Source organism: Muntiacus reevesi, chromosome 12 (genome assembly GCF_963930625.1).
Source record: "Muntiacus reevesi chromosome 12, mMunRee1.1, whole genome shotgun sequence".
Taxonomy (NCBI): domain Eukaryota; kingdom Metazoa; phylum Chordata; class Mammalia; order Artiodactyla; family Cervidae; genus Muntiacus; species Muntiacus reevesi.
Window position 1 is genome coordinate 27,328,830 of NC_089260.1, and position 21,058 is coordinate 27,349,887.

A 21,058-nucleotide genomic window follows, 5' to 3' on the forward strand; every position below is an offset into this window, starting at 1 on the left:
TTCAATTTTCACTTACTCTCAAGCCACCTCTTTTATATGTAAGCCAAAATTGCATAAAATATTTCATATTATTTTTTTCAATGGCCAATATCTTAAATATCTAACCAGGCATATTACTAGAAACAAAATTGTCTGATACTTTGCAGATTGCAAACAGTGAAAAATTCTTTAATTATTTAATATTTTAACTATTTTTGTTGCCAATTTAAATATTTGTTTACATATTTGTGAGTGTGTGTTCTTAAACATTATCTCTGAGTTTCCTTGAAATATAAGATGGAAGAATCTATCTGGAATTCTTTCCTTGCCTCATAACTGAAACAGTTTAATTTTTGCCTGCAAGTCATAAACTGGACCCTGGGCCTAAGCTTACACCAAAAGACTGATTAGGCACATCTTATACATCTTACACTTTTGCACTTAATTTCTGCTCATTTCTATTTGCACCTGATTTTTTTCATAATTATTATATCTGGGTTTTATTCTAGATTCTAAGATGCTTTTCCAATGCTGTTGTTGTGGGAAGTGAATTCCTGTCTATTCCGTCTTAGTTTTGCTAGTTTAACCAGTACTCTATTGATAATTCCCTGCGGACTGTAGCTGGTATCCTTCCACCTGTATCCTAGCCATGATTTCTAGATTTCTAGGACTCTTCTACTAGTGGCCTGCTATCTGTCCCTCACCTACCTGACTCTCAGCCTGGAAGCGGGTATTTCCCCAGTCTCCTTGCCCTGTGAGCAATGAATTCTGCATCAAAAAGATTATTCAGAACATATTTCCAGCATTGCACATCCAAATTATTTAGGAGAACCTGTGACATTCTCATACTAATAAAGAATCAGAGCAGTCTAATGAACTAATGAGGAAAAGATAGTTTTAAATTAAAGGAGTATATGAGAACTAGGGAGAAAAGGAAATTCATGTGAAACTCACAGGGAATATTGCATTTATTATTGGTTAGATTTTTGAATGTATTAACTTAGTTGTATCTCATTATGGAGATAAGTTTCAAAATAGATTATTTACTTAATTAGTTCTGAACTTTTCAAAACTTAAAATTCTCAAAATTTTTAAAGCACACTTTAAATCAAGAAGAAATAAATTATTTACTCATACACTATCTAATTCACACTTTAGAACATTACACTGTAAAATTTTATCCTTTTTTTTTTCAAAGAAAGACACAGATTTCCTCAACAGATGCAACTAGCACCAATGGAATCTTATCTTGGAGGACTGTGGAAAGCTGTTCCTGATGATTAATTGTACATGATTGCTGCATAATTTATGTTTCCTACTTTCATTCTATACATTTGAATACATTTTGCGTGGCTGTATTGAGCAGCAGTTAGCCACTCAAATGGAGAGGCTTACCTATTTTTATGTTAGTGTATTTAGCGATAGCAATTTTGAAGTCAACAGTAAATAAATGCAACATTAGATTATCTGTACAGTTCAGTGACACAAGTATAAATATATTTTCCAATGTAATTTCTATCAATAATTAGAAGTTTTAGTAAATTGTATTTTAAAATGCAATTTTGTGATATTCAAGTATAATTTTTGAGTAAAGCAAACATTACTCTTGATTTCCAACTTTATCTCTATTCCTCACATTCAATTCCACAATCAAGGTGGGCTCTAACTCCAAAATATACAATGAACAATCTCTGTTTTTCCATCTTCAATCTCTTCAGCCTATTCTAAACCAGGATAAAATCTCACAAGACTATTGTATTTTCCTAGCGGTCCTCCTTCCTCCATTCTTGTCCATGCTAATGACATACCATCGCCTTGCTAACAGCATACCATCCCCCAACATGCCATCCCCTTTTCCACACAACAGCAGCGAGGGTATTTTTTTTTTTTACATAAACCCTGGTTTATGTAAAACATAAAAAAACATAGGTTTTTTTTTTTTACATAAATCATAAAAATACACCTATCCATAAGTCCACTGTGGGTTCCATTGTGCTTTACATAAAAATCCAAACTTCACATGGTCTCTAATAACTTAGATCTTGTTTAGCCTTTCCTTTTTAAAATTGTTCTACCACTTTCTTCCTAGTTTATTATTTTGTAGTCACGATGACTATTTTATTTTCCTTTTTAGAAAAGGTTTTCTCAAAACCTTGGTAATTGCTGATTGCTGTTCTCCCTCCCAAGGACACACTGCCTTGAATATGTCTTTGATAGATAACAAGCTTCAGTGAGGCTTTCCTTTCTAATGTTATTCTCCTCTCCACTTTCATCTGTCACTTTACACAAAATTATTATATTTAAAGTATGAAATGATTATATTTATGCATTTAAACTTATTTATGCCCTGTATCTTTTACTGATTTTTTTTTTTTTTTGCTGTTATGAAATCAGGGCTTTTATCTGGCTTCTCTATCCATCACAACAAAAAGAAGCCTGACACAGTAGGTAGCATTATTATATAAATTAACAAACAGTATAATATAAATTACCAACACATTCATTCAAAACAAAACTGTGAGTATGGATATTTAGTAATCCAGAAGAATGAGAGTTAAGAACTTACCTCAGATCAAAGGATCACTAAGAAGGAAATGAGGATGATTTCTTTTGACTCCTAGTCAGTGCTCTTCTGAAAGTAGCACAATAGTGCCGCAGTTATCAGACCAGAAATTAATTAGTTAAAACAGGACTGAGATATACCTTGTTACTTTCAATTTAGTTCCTATCAAAAAAATGCCATCTACTTCCAAAATTAATATATTTTTCATAAATGTTACTATTTCTGTTGTATTTTTCTAGTAAATGAAACATACATAGCCTACCTTACCGAAAGTAATATCAGCCATAACAAAGTAGATTATATTGGATCAATTTCTTAAAGAAAGGACGAAATACATGTAAGAAATATTTGAAGGCAATAGAGAGCAACCACCACAGGCAGAATGGGGCAGGCTACAATGTCTGATAGAAGAGAAGGTGAGCTCCACATTAATTTGTTTTTCTCCCTGAGGCAAGATATGGATAGTCAGTGCAGGGAAACAGTTATTTAGAAAAAGAAATACAGTAGTCTTACTAAACTAAGGATAAAGATATTGGAGTTTAGGTTTGCCAGACAATCTGAGATTTGAGCAGTAACATCAGAGGGAAGAGGGGAGTTCACAAACATATAGCCTTAAACTGGGTTTGTATATTCCACTCTAGAGTTTTACTGATTCATAAAGTACAAATGTGCAGGACTAAACTGGTAGAAACCTAGTGAAAAGGTTTGAGAGGGTAAAGTGCTGAGTAGAAATCTTAGCAGCTGCATGATGGCAGAGGTTGAGTTCAAACAGTGCCAAGGTGGAAGATTGTAAATATTCCCATTTTGTCAGTTAAAACCCAGGAATGGCCACATCTTAGAAACAGTTGCCAAGACCTTGAAGGAAGGGTTAAGATGAGTACTATATCCTTTGAAATGCATGAAGTCATTGGCTGAAAGACACGAACTACTTATGTTCTTACTGTGTGGCATAAGAAAAATTAATCCTCCATGGAAGAAGATAGTGTCTTCTGGAACAAAAACCAAATTTCAGATGCAAATTGCTGTATTCAGTTTAAAATTATGTGGCAAACTAAAAGAAGATCCAAATGACTAACAAGAAAAAAAAAAAAAGAAAATAGTGATAAATCCAAAGAGGATCTAGATATGGAATTTTTACCAGAGATAATAGAATAGCTTGTTTGCATACTCAGGAAAACAGAGGCAAATATGGAAAATTACAGGAGAATCTAAAATTGATAGAATTCAAGTCAATGGGATATTCTAGAAACAAAAATAACAATTCAGTAAACTAACCTGATAGTATATTTGTCAAACAGAGTCACAAGGAAAGGGGGGAAATTAGTGAAGTAGAAAACAGATCAGTTGGGAGTAGCCAGACTTGTGTAAATTATTGAAATATAAAAACGATACAGAGGTATATTGTGTTTTAGTGATTTTTCCACTTATTCCAGGAGTTTTGAACTTTCAGCAGGATGGAGGAATGACGGAAGAAAGGCAGAGGTTTTAGACTCCTTGGGTCTCTAGGGTCCACAGGAGAGCTTCTGGGCAGGAATTAGAAAAGCTACTGGTTTAAGTGACTGAAGACTTCTCTGAAATGAATTCTGACACCTGGTTTCTTTAACTTTCAAACCCTACTACTTGTCAAGCAGCTTTACCTTTTCTAATATGTAAAATGGGAAAATAATCCTATTTCCCAAAGTGGCAGTGAGACCTAAAAGAAATATTTTGCATTTCATTTATTGTATTGTACTGTATCACAACTCCCTAGGTCAATTCCTGGCACATAGTAAGAGTTGAACAAATTCATGTTTATCTTGTTTTGGTTTCCTGTCTTCTCTCCAAGGTAACAATTCTAGTCTGGGGACAACTGGTTTCCCAGTGGTGAAATAAATGGCCTCATAAACTCATTTTTTTTTAAAACAAAGTTAATTTTATTTCCCAGTAAAAAGCTTTCCTCTGCTTTATGTAAAGTACTTTCCAGTGGCCACCCACTTTTCTATCTTTTGTACTTCCTACATAAGCTAATTAAGTTAATAAATAAGCCATTCATCTGAGGCCAGCTAACTGATTTTTTTAGAAATAATATCATGAAAAATCCTGTAGTATTAGCTAAATACATTCACAATTCACATTCAAAACTGATTAGTGTATTTGTTCTGCCTATCTGAGCAAGCAAACACAAAACCAATTCTGAAATTGCTCAGATGCAAGGGAAAATTAAACATTATTGGAAAAATGTGTCAATATTCCTAGCAAGTGTTTTGGTTGGAGAAAGAGCCAGCCAAATGCATGTGCATAAAATCGCTTGTGTAAAACTCACAAATATTTATGTTTAATGAAAAAACAATGCTCAAGATGTACACAAAGAAAAAGACAAAATGAAACAAAATATAAAATGCATATTAATGTTCCATATTTTAAGGCATTGAAGGAAATAAATGAATACTTCCAGTAACTTATGTGCAGTAGTGCTAAATTTCTCATTATAAATATCTCAAGGGTTTTTTAATTTATAACTTGGTTTTTAGCAGATTCCTGTCATTTTTCTCTGTAGAAAATAGACTATAGGTTTGTTCATTGCAAGAGCAGGCAGAGGGGATAAGTTAACAAATCAGTTCAGTTCAGTCGCTCAGTCATGTCTGACTCTCCGTAACCCCGTGGACTACAGCCCACCAGGCTTCCCTGTCCGTCACCAACTCCCGGAGCTTGCTCAAACTCATGGCCATCAAGTTGGTGATGCCATCCAACCACCTCATCTTCTGTTATCCCCTTCTCCTCCCTCCTTCAATCTTTTCCAGCATCAGGGTCTTTTCCAATGAGTCAGTTCTTTACATCAGGTGGCCAAAGTATTGGAGTTTCAGCTTCAGCATCAGTTCTTCCAATGAATATTCAGGACTGATTTCTTTTAGGATTGACTGATTGGATCTCCTTGCAGTCGAAGGGACTGTCAGGAGTCTTCTCCAATACCACATTCAAAAGCATCAATTCTTTGGCACTCAGATTTCTTTATAGTCCAACTCTTACATCCATACATGGCTACTGGAAAAACCATAGCTTTGACTAGATGGACATTTGTTGTTAAAGTAATGTCTCTGTTTTTTAATATGCTATCTAGGTTGGTCATAACTTTTCTTCCAAGGAGCAAATGTCTTTTAATTTCATGGCTGCAGTCACCATCTGTGGTGATTTTGGAGCCCCCCAAAAAAATAGTCTCTCACTATTTACATTGTTTCCCCATCTATTTCCCATGAAGTGATGGGACCAGATGCCATGATCTTAGTTTTCTGAATGTTGAGTTTTAAGATTTACTGAGCATGGCCCCACCCATCAGAACAAGACCCAGTTCCCCCCTCAGTCAGTCTCTCCCATCAGGAAGCTTCCATAAGTCTCTTATCCTTACTAATCTGAATGCAGACAGAATGAAAACCACAATCACAGAAAACTAACAAAACTGATCACGGACCACAGCCTTGTCTTACTCAATGAAACTATGAGCCATGCCATGTAGAGCCACCCGAGACAGATAGATCATGGTGGAGAGTTCTGACAAAATGTGGTCCACTGGAGATGGGAATGGCAAACCACTTCAGTATTCTTGCCTTGAGAATCTCGATGAATAGATTGAAAAGTTAACAAATAATAGGTTCAATAACAAATAATGCCCATTGTTGTTTTAGAAGTTCTGCAAATCTTTCCTGCCTATATATGCTTTTCTAGGAAATCTACCCTTGTCTATCTGCCATAACTTTACTGTTTTATGGGCTTCCCAGGTGGTTCAGTGGTAAAGAATTGCCTACCATTCAGGAGACATGGGTTCAGTCTCTGGGTCAGGAAGATCCCTTGGAGAAGGAAATTGGCAACCCACTCCTCTGTTCTTGCCTGGGAGATCCCATGGACAGAGGAACCTGGTGGGCTACAGTCCATGGAGTTGCAAGAGTCACACATGACTTCACAAAACAAAATGTTTTTTATAGAATATTGAAATTAAACTTAAAATAGAAACAATGTTGATAAGTGTACTTTTCCGAGATTTGGATATATCTTTTTTACTAATGCAAATGAAAAGGCCATTATATATTAAAAAATGAATAGTTCATAAGTTATTTCATATGTTTCATATTAAATTTTCATATGTTTCAATTCATATGTAAACTCCAAGGGTTGGAGATGGATGGGAGGCCGGATGTGTTCCAGTCCCTGGGGTTGCAGAGTCAGACACGACTGAACGACTGAACTGAACTGATTGTTGTTCAGTCACTCAGCCGTGTCTGACTCTCTCAGACCCCATGGACTGTAGCGTACCAAGCTTCCCTGTACTTCACTATCCCTCAGAGTTTTCTCAAATTCATGTCTATTGAGTCAGTGATGGTATCTAGCCACCTCATTCTCTGCCACCCTCTTCTCCTTTTACATTCAATTTTTCCCAACATCAGGGTCTTTTTCAATGAGTTGTCACTTTGCATCATAAAAGGGAAAATTAATTGAAGACTATGACTCATTATGACAATAGAGGATGATATGGTTAGACAGCATCACTGACTCAACAGCCAGTGATGGACATGAATTTGAGCAAACTCCAGGAGATATTGAAGGACAGGGAAGCTTGGTGTGCTGTAAAGTCCATGATATCAGAAAGAGTTGGACATGACTTAGTGACTGAGCAGCAACAGCTTATTACTTAATATTGTTTTTGTATATTAATTGGCTCCTAGTCCTAAATTAAGGAAGATTGCTTCTTATAGTTGTTTTGTCTAAGTCATTTTAGAAATTACCACCTCACTATAACAAACAATCTTATGCTTTCCATAACACAGTAAGAAACAAATGCAAACAGCCACTGAAGATTTAATCTTAACAAGACATTCAGGGAACTCATGGGGATTCTTCCTTTTATTGGAAATTGAATGACAAACTCTAAACATCTTATTTCCCCCAAAGCTCTGCTATCCTAGTCTACTGGTGAGAGATGAAATTTTCTGTTAGAAATGCTAGTTTCAGTTTAAATATTTCAACATATTCTTTTTTTTTGGGGGGGGGCAATCTGATAGACAACTGACAATAAGCTGTTTAAGACAAAATTAATTTTGTCAGTTGAATTTTGACAAAATTCAACACTCATTTATGATTAAAACTCTCCAGAAAGCAGGAATAGAAGGAACATACCTCAACATAATAAAAGCTATATATGACAAACCCACAGCAAGCATCACCCTCAATGGTGAAAAATTGAAAGCATTTCCTCTGAAATCAGGAACAAGACAAGGGTGCCCACTCTCACCACTACTATTCAACATAGTGTTGGAAGTTTTGGCCACAGCAATCAGAGCAGAAAAAGACATAAAAGTAATCCAGATAGGAAAAGAAGAAGTGAAACTCTCGCTGTTTGCAGATGACATGATCCTCTACATAGAAAACCCTAAAGACTCTTCCAGAAAATTACTAGAGCTAATTAATGAATATAGTAAAGTTGCAGGATATAAAATTAACACACAGAAATCCCTTGCATTCCTATACACTAACAATGAAAAAACAGAAAGAGAAATTAAAGAAACAATACCATTCACCATTGCAACAAAAAGAATAAAATACTTAGGAGTATATCTACCTAAAGAAACAAAAGACCTATACATAGAAAACTATAAAACACTGATGAAAGAAATCAAAGAGGACAAAAACAGATGGAGAAACATACCGTGTTCATGGATTGGAAGAATCAATATTGTCAAAATGGCTATTCTACCCAAAGCAATCTATAGATTCAATGCAATCCCTATCAAGCTACCAACGGTAATTTTCACAGAACTAGAACAAATAATTTCACAATTTGTATGGAAATACAAAAAACCTCGACTAGCCAAAGTAATCTTGAGAAAGAAGAATGGAACTGGAGGAATCAACCTGCCTGACTTCAGACTCTACTACAAAGCCACAGTCATCAAGACAGTATGGTACTGGCACAAAGACAGAAATATAGATCAATGGAACAGAATAGAAAGCCCAGAGATAAATCCACGAACCTATGGACACCTCATCTTTGACAAAGGAGGCAAGGATATACAATGGAAAAAAGACAATCTCTTTAACAAGTGGTGCTGGGAAAACTGCTCAACCACTTGTAAAAGAATGAAACTAGAACACTTCCTAACACCATACACATAAATAAACTCAAAATGGATTAAAGATCTAAATGTAAGACCAGAAAGTATAAAACTCCTAGAGGAGAACATAGGCAAAACACTCTCCGACATAAATCACAGCAAGATCTTCTATGACCCACCTCCCAGAATATTGGAAATAAAAGCAAAAATAAACAAATGGGACCTAATGAAAATTAAAAGCTTTTGCACAACAAAGGAAACTATAAGTAAGGTGAAAAGACAGCCCTCAGATTGGGAGGAAATAATAACAAATGAGGAAACAGACAAAGGATTAATCTCAAAAGTATACAAGCAACTCCTGAAGCTCAATTCCAGAAAAATAAACGACCCAATCAAAAAATGGGCCAAAGAACTAAACAGACATTTCTCCAAAGAAGACATACAGATGGCTAACAAACACATGAAAAGATGCTCAACATCACTCATCATCAGAGAAATGCAAATCAAATCCACAATGAGGTACCATTACACGCCAGTCAGGATGGCTGCTATCCAAAAGTCTACAAGCAATAAATGCTGGAGAGGGTGTGGAGAAAAGGGAACCCTCTTACACTGTTGGTGGGAATGCAAACTAGTACAGCCACTATGGAAAACAGTGTGGAGATTTCTTAAAAAACTGGAAATAGAACTGCCATATGACCCAGCAATACCACTTCTGGGCATACACACTGAGGAATCCAGATCTGAAAGAGACACGTGCACCCCAATGTTCATCACAGCACTGTTTATAATAGCCAGGACATGGAAGCAACCCAGATGCCCATCAGCAGATGAATGGATAAGGAAGCTGTGGTGCATATACACCATGGAATATTATTCAGCCGTTAAAAAGAATTCATTTGAATCAGTTCTAATGAGATGGATGAAACTGGAGCCCATTATACAGAGTGAAGTAAGCCAGAAAGATAAAGAACATTACAGTATACTAACACATATATACGGAATTTAGATAGATGGTGGCGATAACCCTATATGCAAAACAGAAAAAGAGACACAGAAGTACAGAAGACTTTTGAACTCTGGGGGAGAACGTGAGGGTGGGATGTTTTGAAAGAACAGCATGTATATTATCTGTGGTGAAACAGACCACCAGCCCAGGTGGGATGCATGAGTCAAGTGCTCGGGCCTGGTGCACTGGGAGGACCCTGAGGAGTCGGGTGGAGAGGGAGGTGGGAGGGGGGATCGGGATGGGGAATACGTGTAACTATATGGCTGATTCATGTCAATGTATGACAAAACCCACTGAAATGTTGTGAAGTAATTGGCCTCCAACTAATAAAATAATATTTTTAAAAAAAAATAAATTAAAAAAAAAAAAAGACAAAGTTAAAAAGTCTGTTTTATTGAAATTGCAACTTAAATTAACCAAACCAAAGAATAAGTCAGATTAGTGGGAATGAAACTCTGCTAAGTAATGCAACACCCTTTCTTTGTTTAGAATTAAACTTAATTTCTATTATTAGCATCCATTTGGCTAGGTAGCAGGAAACATAATATCAGAACATTGTTTTCCATAATTAGTATTCCCACTGCAAGTCAGGCCATGGGGGCTCGAAGATCTTGTCTTGTCTTCTCAACAGGTTCTACTTGGAATCATGGTACAGCTTGTCTTTGTCAAGTCAGTTATTAATAGTTCCTGTTAATGATATAATATTATTGTTGTTGTTCAGTTGTCCAGTCATGTCCAACTCTTTGTGACCCCATGGACTGTAGCATGCCAGGCCTCCCTGTCCCTCACCATCTCTCAAAGTTTGTCCAAATCTATGTCTATTACATTGGCAGAGCCATCCAGCCATCTCATCTTCTGATGTCCTCTTCTCCTGCTCTCAATGTTTCCCAGCATTAGTGACTTTTCCAACGAGTCAGCTGTTCACATCAGATGACCAAATACTGGAGTTTCAACATCAGCCTCAGTCCTTCCATTAAGTATTCAGGATTGATTTCCCTTAAGATTGACTGGTTTGATCTCTGATGTAATACTTAACAATAAATTTAGTGGCTTAAAACAATACACATTTCTTCTCTTACAGTTCTGGAGATCAGAAATCCAAAACCAACATGTTAGCAGGGCCGAGTTCTTTTTAGAAGTCTCAGAGGAGAACCCATATTGTTGCTTTTTCCAGCCTCTTAGTGATGACCATCATTCTTTGGCTTATAACTCATTCCTTAAATCATTCTAACCTCCTTATATTCATTGTCCTATCTATTGGTACTGACTCTGATCCTCATCCTTCCCTCCTAGGAGGACCATTGTGTTTACATTTGGCCCATCAAGATAATCCAAGATTATAACCCTTTGTCAAGATCCTTAATCACATCTGCAGTGCTCCTTTTCAGTGTAAAATAATGCATTCACAGGCTCTAGGGATTAGAATGTGGACATCTTTGGGGAGTAAATTAATCTGCCTACCTTACCAAACTATCTGGGATTTTCTCTCTTCAGAAATTTAGTCCAGTCCTCACAGGGTAGCTACCAATAGGGGGAATCTTTCTCAGAGATATACTTTCTTGCTGTATTTACATATGCTAATTCCTAACACCTGATTATGTCCCCCCTGCCCCTGCCCCGGGATTGAATTAATCTTGTTTTTTCTTTTCATTCAGAAATGAATGAATTCATAAATTTCATTTTAAATGTCCAAGAATTGATTTCTCTATATTCTTTAGTCTCCTATGTTATATACCCTCAGAGTCATTTGTACAGAAAATCCTATTAATGTCCTCAATAGCAGATATTATTATGAAATAAAAATTTGTACAGAAAAATGTTCCTGCTGATACCTTAAAATATTAACCTTATGTATCAGATTTTTCTGTAGCAGGAGAAAGAAAAAAAAAATCCTTGCTTAAAGAAGATACTTACTACATTTCCAAGGTAGCAGCTACTGTTTCATTCAATATAAAATGGTGTCTCCCTTTGTAGTTACATTCACTTTTTACAGAAACAGGTTAAACTTCCAGGGATCTTTGAATAAGAATAAAAGTCTTGAAAAGTATAAAACATACCTTGGGGAAAATTATGCATGGTATTACCTGAGAGAGAATTCTAACCACATAAAATTGTCACCATTTTCCAGAATACTATGTATTGCATGTAGTCTTAAAATTATGGGCAAATGGTGCTTTCTAGGCCAAGATTAAATTATGAGAAAGCAAAAGCTCTTTGGTGCAAAATATGAACTATAAAAAGGCCAATTCAGTTGAATTGTACTTAACTCTCTTTCTCCTGAAATATATGAAGCTAGACAATCAATAATTTAATGAGAATAAATTTGACTGTGCTGTCCAGGAGATTAATTCTAGAGTCTTCTGGACCTGAAAACAATCAAGCTTTACATAGGCAAATGTGATCATCAAGACTGTAATAAAGACTTAATTATAATAGGTCTATAAATATATGAGCAAAATTGGTTACATGATAATTAAAATATATATTTTTTAAATTATAGCCATCCTTGTATGTGTATTTCTGTGAGCAAAATGTTTCCTTGTGGTTTCAATATGCACTTCGCTAATAATTAATAATGTTGAAAAACTTGTTACATTTTTAGTTCTCATATATTTTTCATGTTAAATATTTACTTGTCCATTTAAATTTATCTTATTTCTGAGTTTTAAAGATTTTTACATATTCTGCATATACATTTAAGATATATGTGATTTGCAAATATTTTCCCCAATTCAATGGTTTGTCCTTTTTTAAAATGTTGAGGTAAAGAAATATCATTTTAATGATAAAAATGTATTTCACTTATCAGTTCAGTCCAGTTCAGTTACTCAGCTGTGTCCAACTCTTTGCGACCTCATGAACTGCAGCACGCCAGGCCTCCCTGTCCATCACCAACTGCAGGAGTCCACCCAAACCCATGTCCATTGAATCGGTGATGCCATCCAACCAACTCATCCTCTGTTGTCCCGTTCTCCTCCTGCCCTCAATCTATTGCAGCATCAGAGTCTTTTCAAATGAGTCAGCTCTTCGCATCCAGTGGTCAAAGTTTTGGAGTTTCAGCTTCAACATTAGTCCTACCAATGAACACTCAGGACTGATCTCCTTTAGGATGGACTACTTGGATCTCCTTGCAGTCCAAGGAACTCTCAAGAGTCTTCTCCAATACCACAGTTCAAAAGCATCAATTTTTCAGTGCTCAGCTTTCTTTATAGTCCAACTCTTTCACTTATAGGCTAAAACAATTGTGAACTTATATACCTAACAACACCTGTAATGAAATATATAAGGCAAAGTGAAAAAAATAAAAGCACACTGATATAAATTATGTCAGGAAGATGTCAGTCTCTTTTAAGGAGATCAAAAATATGCATATGCATATAAACATGAACTTCCCTAGTGGTCCAGTGGTTGAGACTGTGCTTCCATTGAACTTGACATGGGTTTGATTCAAGGTTGGGGAACTAAGGTCCAGTGTGTCAATAGAGTAGCCAAAAAAGGTATATACACAATTTAAAAAATATAAATAATCATATGTATGTATATACACAAGAAACATTACATTCTTTATAAGATGGGATCACTTATAAGAGTCCGAGTGAGTGATGGTAATCAGTCATGTCTGACTCTGTGACCCTATAGACTGCAGCCTTCCAGGCTCATCTGTCCATGGAATTCTCCAGGCAAGAAAACTGTAGGTGTTGCCATTTCCATCTCTCTATATGTATATGGATTTAGCATCAGTTCTGTTCAGTTCAATCTCTCAGGAGTGTCCAACTCTTTGCAATCCCATGGACTCCAGCAGGCTGAGCTTCAATGTCCATCACCAACTCCTGAAGTTTACTCAAACTCAAGTCCATCGAGTCGGTGATGCCATCCAACCATCTCATCCTCTGTCGTCCCCTTCTCCTCTTGCCTTCAATTTTTCCCAGCAACATGGTCTTTTCCAATAAGTCAGTTCTTCTCATCAGGGGACCAAAGTATTGGAGTTTCAGCTTCAGCATCAGTTCTCCAATGAATATTCAGGACTGATTTCCTTTAGGATGGATTAGATCTCCTTACAGTCCAAGGGACTCTCAAGAGTCTTCTCCAGCACCACAGTTCAAAAGCATCAATTCTTCGGTGCTCAGCTTTCCTTATGGTCCAACTCTCACATCCATACATGACTACTGGAGAAGCAGTAGCCTTGACTAGATGAACCTTTGTCAGCAAAGAATGTCACTGCTTTTTAATAGGCTGTCTAGGTTGATCATATATTTTCTTCCAAGGAGTAAGTGTCTTTTAATTTCATGGCTGCAGTGACCATCTGCTGTGATTTTGAAACCCCCCAAAATAAAGTCTCTCACTGTTTCCATTGTCTCCCCATCTATTTGCCATGATTGATGGGACCAGATGCCATGATCTTAGTTTTTTGAATGTTGAGTTTTAAGCCAACTCTTTCACTCTGCTCTTTCACTTTCATCAAGAGGCTCTTTAGTTCTTCTTTGCTTTCTGCCATAAGGGTGGTGTCATCTGCATTTCTGAGATTATTAATATTTCTCCTGGCAATCTTGATTCCAGCTTGTGTCTCATCCAGCCTGGCATTTTGCATGATGCATTCTGCATGTAAGTTATGGACTGGCAAACCACTTCAGTATTCTTGCCTTGAGAACCCCATGAACAGTATGAAAATGGTCTAGCATAATTATAAAAATTGAGAAAGAGACTTTGCTTAAACCAGGTGAATATTTGTATTCTTATGAAAATATTATATATTCTTTTCTGTTTGTGAATAAGTGTATTATGTCACAAATAATATTTTTGTCTTAATCCTTTGGGCTTGTGTAACAAAATGCCATAGATTGATTGGCTCATTTAATCACACAGACATTTATTTCTCACAATTCTGGTTGGGGAACTCTATGATCAAGCCACCTGAAATTACTTTTCTGGAGTGGGCACGTCCAATGGCTTAATGTAGGCAGCCCATCAAGTGCCTTTGTCTAAGAGCTGGATAACTCTAGGGGGCAGCCTAGGCCCAGCCTACTCCTCCTGCAGTAGCACAAACTTCCCTCTGCCCATTCTTGTTGATCCTAAGAGTACTTTATTGTAAACATCAGTCATGCTAATCTGTCTCAGAAAGAGAAACCAATCTGCAAAAACTACACATTGTATGATCCCAACTCTGTGACATTCTAGAAAAGGCAAACCTGGGAAGACAGTAAACGGATCAGTGGTTGCCAAGAATGAGGATGGTGGGAGGGATGAATAGGCAGAGCATAGCGGATTTTTAGGGCAGTGAAACTACTCTGTATGATTCCTTAGTGATGGACACATGCCATTATACATTTGCCCAAATCCATTGAAAGCACATCACCCAAAATGAACAGTAAGGTAAACTGTGGACTTTGAGAATTGATAATGTGTCAATAAAAGGTTGCTAACTATCACAAATGTGTCATTTTCACGGGTGACCTTATCAGGAAGGCCATGCATACAATGTGGCAGGGAGTACATAGAATATTTCTGTAACTTAGTCTCAACTTTTCTGTAAACTTAAAACTGCTCTAAAAAATAAGCTTTAAAAGTTGGCTCATTTTAAGCTTATAGTTTAATAAGTTTTGTACATCTATATAGTCATGTATACACTAGACAGTCATGTTACATGATATTTCCATCATAACAAAAATTTCCCTAAGCTGCTTTGCATTCAGCCCTCAGTTCTAGAACCTGGCAACTGCTGATCTACTTTATGTATTTACAGTTTTTCTTTTCATTTTTTGGAACTTGGTAAATGAAATCATAATGTATGTAATATGAGTCTGACTTATTTCCCTTAGTTTATCTTTTAGAGATTCATTATAGTGTTTATATATATATATATATATATATATATATATATATATATAGCTTATGTATTTTACTGCTGAAAATTATTCCATTGAAAATATTTACCATATATAAATATAAATATATTTTAATTTTTGTCAAATCCTTCTGTTAGGTAGTTAGAATAAGAAACAGGAGTCCAGAATGGCAGTGGCTAAAAGACAAGGAAGGGAAAAGCCCGTGAAAATAGAACAAAGGAAGACCCGAGGGCTGGAGTGAGGACCTCAGGTAGAAGAAAAAGCACTTCTGGCTAGACCAATTTACATAGGGTAGGCCAAGGGGGAGGAAAAAACATACAAAAAGAGGAGCCAAAGGGCTGGGGCTCTTTTCTCTTCTCTTAGTGTCTTTGGGTTGGCATGCCCTCATACCTTGAGGATGTATTTTCCTGCTATTTTCTAAATAAAATTGAGTTGTAATGCAGAGCTGTAACACTGATCTGTCTAAGAGCTATACACAGTCTGTTCAAGACCCGAGAGCTATAACATGGTCTGTCTGAGAGCTATGACACGCCAAAGGCTCTAATGTCAGTTGCTTCAAAAAAATTTGTTGAGACGAGACAGAACCGAGGAGAATACACTCTCTTGACACTTCCAATCAGAAGTTGGCAGACACTTGGGAATGATTCTAGCTTGGAGCTATTTTGAACATTCATATACAGCACCTTGTGTGGATATGCTTCCATTTTTATGGGATAATCACCTAGAAGTAGAATTGCTGGGTCTTCAATAAATTTATGTTTATCTTTATAAGAAACTACTAAATTACTTTCCAAAGTTAATGTATTGTTTTGCTTTCCCACAAGCAAAGTATGAGTTCTTTAGTACTCCAGATCCTCTCAAATACTTGGCATTTTCAAAATTTTTAAACTTGGCCTTTTTAGAAGTGCTTATTGGTGTGTCCTTGCAGTTTTAAAATTTTTTATTGAAGTATAGTTGATTTACACTAGTATATTAGTCTTAGTTGTAGAGCATAGTGATTCAGTATTTTAAAGTATATTTTTCTTTGTAGTAAATTATGTGAATTGTATCTTATGCTTATTTGGCAGTCATATTTCTTCTTCAGTAAAGTGCTTGTTCATTTCTCTATTGGATTTTTGTGTTTTTTTATTTTTGAATTGTATAATATTAATTTTTTATATACTCTGGATTATATATTAGGGTTCTCCAGAGACACAGAACCAGTAAAACGTGTGTATAGATGTCTTACTGGTTATATATATATATATGAAAGTGAAAGTGTTAGTTGCTCAGTCACATCTGACTCTTTGCAATCCCATGGACTGTGGCTAACCAGCTTCCTCTATAGTATTCTCCAGGCAAGAATTCTGGAATAGGTAACCATTCTCTTCAGGTGATCTTCCCATCACCAGAGATCTAACCTGGTTTCCTGCATTGCAGGTGGATTCTTTACCATCTGAGCCATAAGGGAAGTCCCATGTGTGCGCGTGCATGCACGCACACACACACACACACACACACACACACACACACGATAGACTTAGTATAGGAATTGGCTCCATGTTAATGGAGACAAAAAAAAGTCCCACGGTCTGCTATTCAAAACTGGAGAATCAGGGATGAGTGGTACAAATCAGTCCAACTCAGGGACTTCCCTGGTGATCCAGTGGTTAAGAATCTGCATTTCCTCTGCAGGGAGGGATGGGTTTGATTCCCGGTTGGGGAACTGAGATCCTGCATGCTGTGAGATACAGCTGAAAAATAAAGAAACAGGAAACAATCCTACTCAGAAGGTCTGAGGGATAGAAATCAGGTGAACTGCTGGTCTAACTTCCAGATCAAGGCTGGAATTCCTAAGAACTGGGGAGTTGCTTCTCTAAATCTGGAGTTGAAGATCCATAAAGTAAGTGCTCTGGTGTCTGAGGGCAGGGAAAGATGCACATCTCAGTTCCATAAGAAAAAGAGAAATCCTCCTTTCTCCACCTTTTTGTTCTATTCAGGCCCTCAAGGGTGCTTGCTCCCATTGTTTAAGGGGAAATCATCTTTACTCAGTCTATGGATTCATATGCTAATCTCTCCTGGAAACAGCTTCATAGACACACCCTTAGCCCAGTCAAATTGACCCAAACAATTAGTCATCACATGGATGCAAATCTATTATCATATATGTGGTTTGCAAGTATATTCTCCCAGTGACTGGTTTGTCATTTCCTAAGAATATCTTTGAAGCAACAGATGTGAATTTTGATGAAGGGTATGTTATTATTTTTATATGTCTTTGATTTTTGGACTTATATGAGAAATCTTTCAACAAAAATCTATGTAAGTTCAAGTAGATAGTCTATATTTTCTCCTTAATGTTGTATATTTTCATCACTTATGATTAGGTCTACAATCCATTTTGAGTTATTTTGAACATCAATTAATAATTAAGAGTTATTTTTTAATATGGATATTACTTGTAATCAGCACCATTTGATAAAAGAACTAGAATTTCCACACTAAATACACTAAATCCCCTTGGTATCTTTGTCAAAAATCATCTGGCCATGAGTGGGTGTGTGCTAAGTCACTTCAGTCATGTTTGACTCTTTGCGACCCTATGGACTGTAACCTGCTAAGCTCCTCTGTCCATGGACTTGCCTGGATTCTCCAGGCAAGGATACTGCAGTCGGTTGCCGAGTCGTCCTTCAGGGGATCTTCTGGTCCCAGGGATCAACCCGCATCTCCTGTGGCTCTTGCACTTCAAGCAGATTCTTTACTGCTGAGTCACTGGGAAAGCCACATTGGCCATATATAGAGTCAAGACTGTATTCAGACTTGCTATTCTGCTCCATTTGGGGTTTTTATTTGTTTTTAATTTTTTTAAATTTGTAAGCCAATACCCCATTGTCTTGATTTCTGCAGCTTTTTAGTGGTTCCTGAAATCTAGGAGTGTAAGTATAGTCCTTTTTGCTTTTCTTTTCCAAACTCTTTTGGAAAAACAATTAACTTTAACAGAAAACTTTAACTTCCGTGTATGTTTTATAGTAATGTCATTTTTTTGTCAAAATGTTGTCAGTTTTTACCCCCCACAATTTAAAACCTATGAGACTTTCTTTTTGCATTGAGTACATGGATCTCTGTAAAGAGAACTGATCACTTAATATCAATTTTGGCAGTTTCTATTGTTAGACTTAAATCCCCATTATGGATCATATTTTTCAACCTCTTTGCATCCCTGGTAATTTTGTTGATTTTACTGCAGTTATTGTGGATTTAATATTCTTGGGTGCTAAATAATTTTGTATTCTATTAAACAATGCTATGGTTTGTTCCAGAATGCAATTAAGTTATTTGCAGATTTGCTAAATAATTTTGTATTCTATTAAACAATGCTAAGGTTTGTTCCAGAATGTGATTAAGTTATTTGCAGATTTGATAAATAATTTTGTATTCTATTAAACAATGCTAAGGTTTGTTCCAGAATGCAATTAAGTTATTTGCAGATTTGCTTGATCTTTTCGAGATCTGTTTAAGCTTTGTTTTGGCTCCATTCAAAAACTTTTTTTTTTTTTTTTTTTACTTTTTATTTTATATTGGAGTATAGCCAATGAATAATGTTATGACAGTTTCAAGTGGACAGCAAAGGGACTCAGCCAAACATATATATGTATCTATTCTCCCCCCAAGTCCTTCCCATTCATGCTTCCACATAACATTGGGCAGAGTTCCCTGTGCTACAAGTAGGTCCTTTTTGATTATCCATTTTAAATATAGTAGTGTGTACATGTCTATCCCAGATTCCCTAACTATCCCTTGCCTTCATTCTTCCCCCTTGGCAACCATAAAGTTCATTCTCTAAGTCTATGAATCTGTTTCTATTTTGTAATTATGTTCATTTGTAGCTTTTCTTTTTAGATTTCACATATAAGGGATATCAAGCTATATTTCTCCTTCTCTTGTCCAACTAACTTCTCTCAGTATGACAATCTCTAGGTCCATCAGTGTTGCTGCAAATGACCCTATTTCATGAGTAATATATGTACCACATCTTCTTATCCATTCCTCTGTTGACGCACATTTAGGTAGCTTCCATGTCTTGGCTATTGTAAACAGATTTGCAATGAAAACAGGTGTACGTATCCTTCAGACCATATTTTTGTTTTTTGAAATCTCTAGGTGGAGTGAGCATGAAACATATCCCATGCTTTGTGACATCTTGGAAGCCCAATTTTATTTTGACCAGACTCAGGATATTTCCTCCTATCTATTAATATCCACAGATCAGGACACAAACAAACTGAATGTTCTCTCTCTTTCCCTTTTCTCTCCCTTTCCTTCCCTTCCCTTTTTCTTCTCCCTTCCCTTTTTCTTCTTCTCTCCTCATTCTTCTTCCTCCTCCTCTCGTATTCTTCCTACTTCTACTTTTTTTTTTTCCTTCCTCTGTCTGTGTCTCTGTGTGTGTCTCTCTCTCTTTCTCCCTTCTTTCCTCCCTTCTGCCCCCTCTGTGCAACTCCTCCTACTCAGTATTATCACTTATAAATTCTATCTGACTTGACTTTCCCAAGATCTGATCTTGATCTCCTTAATCCCATACTCTGTGGCCTGAAAACTGACTCCAGTGATTAAGCAGTGGCTATCCTAGGATTTGAAGTCAAGTGGGCCTTAGAAAGCATCACTACGAACAAAGCTAGTGGAGGTGATGGAATTCCGGTTGAGCTATTTCAAATCCTGAAAGCTGATGCTCTGAAAGTGCTGCACTCAATATGCCAGCAAATTTGGAAAACTCAGCAGCGGCCACAGGACTGGAAAAGGTCCATTTTCATTCCAATCCCTAAGAAAGGCAATGCCAAAGAATGCTCAAACTACCGCACAATTGCACTCATCACACGCTAGTAAGGTAATGCTCAAAATTCTCCAAGTCAGGCTTCAGTAATACATGAACCTAGAACTTCCAGATGTTCAAGATGGTTTTAGAAAAGGTGGAGGAACCAGAGATCAAATTGCCAATATCCACTGGATCATCGAAAAAGCAAGAGAGTTCCAGAAAAACATCTATGTCTGCTTTATTGACTATGCCAAAGCCTTTGACTGTGTGGATCACAATAAACTGTGGAAAATTCTGAAGGATATGGGAATACCAGACCACCTGACCTGCTTCTTGAGAAACCTGTATGCAGGTCAAGAAGTAACAGTTAGAACAGGACATGGACCAAAAGACTGGTTCCAAATAGGAAAAGGAGTACATCAAGACTGTATATTGTCACCCAGCTGTTTAACTATATGCAGAGTACATCATGAGAAACGCCAGGCTGGAAGAAGCACAAGCTGGAATCAAGATTGCTGGGGAAAATATCAATAACCTCAGATATGCATATGACACCACCCTTATGGCAGAAAGTGAGGATGAACTAAAGAGCCTCTTGATGAAAGTGAAAGAGGAGAGTGAAAAAGTTGGCTTAAAGCTTAACATTCAGAAAACTAAGATCATGGCATCTGGTCCCATCACCTCATGGGAAATAGATGGGGAGACAGTGGAAACAGTATCAGACTTTATTTTTTGGGGCTCCAAAATCACTGCAGATGGTGACTGCAGCCATGAAATTAAAAGGCACTTACTCCT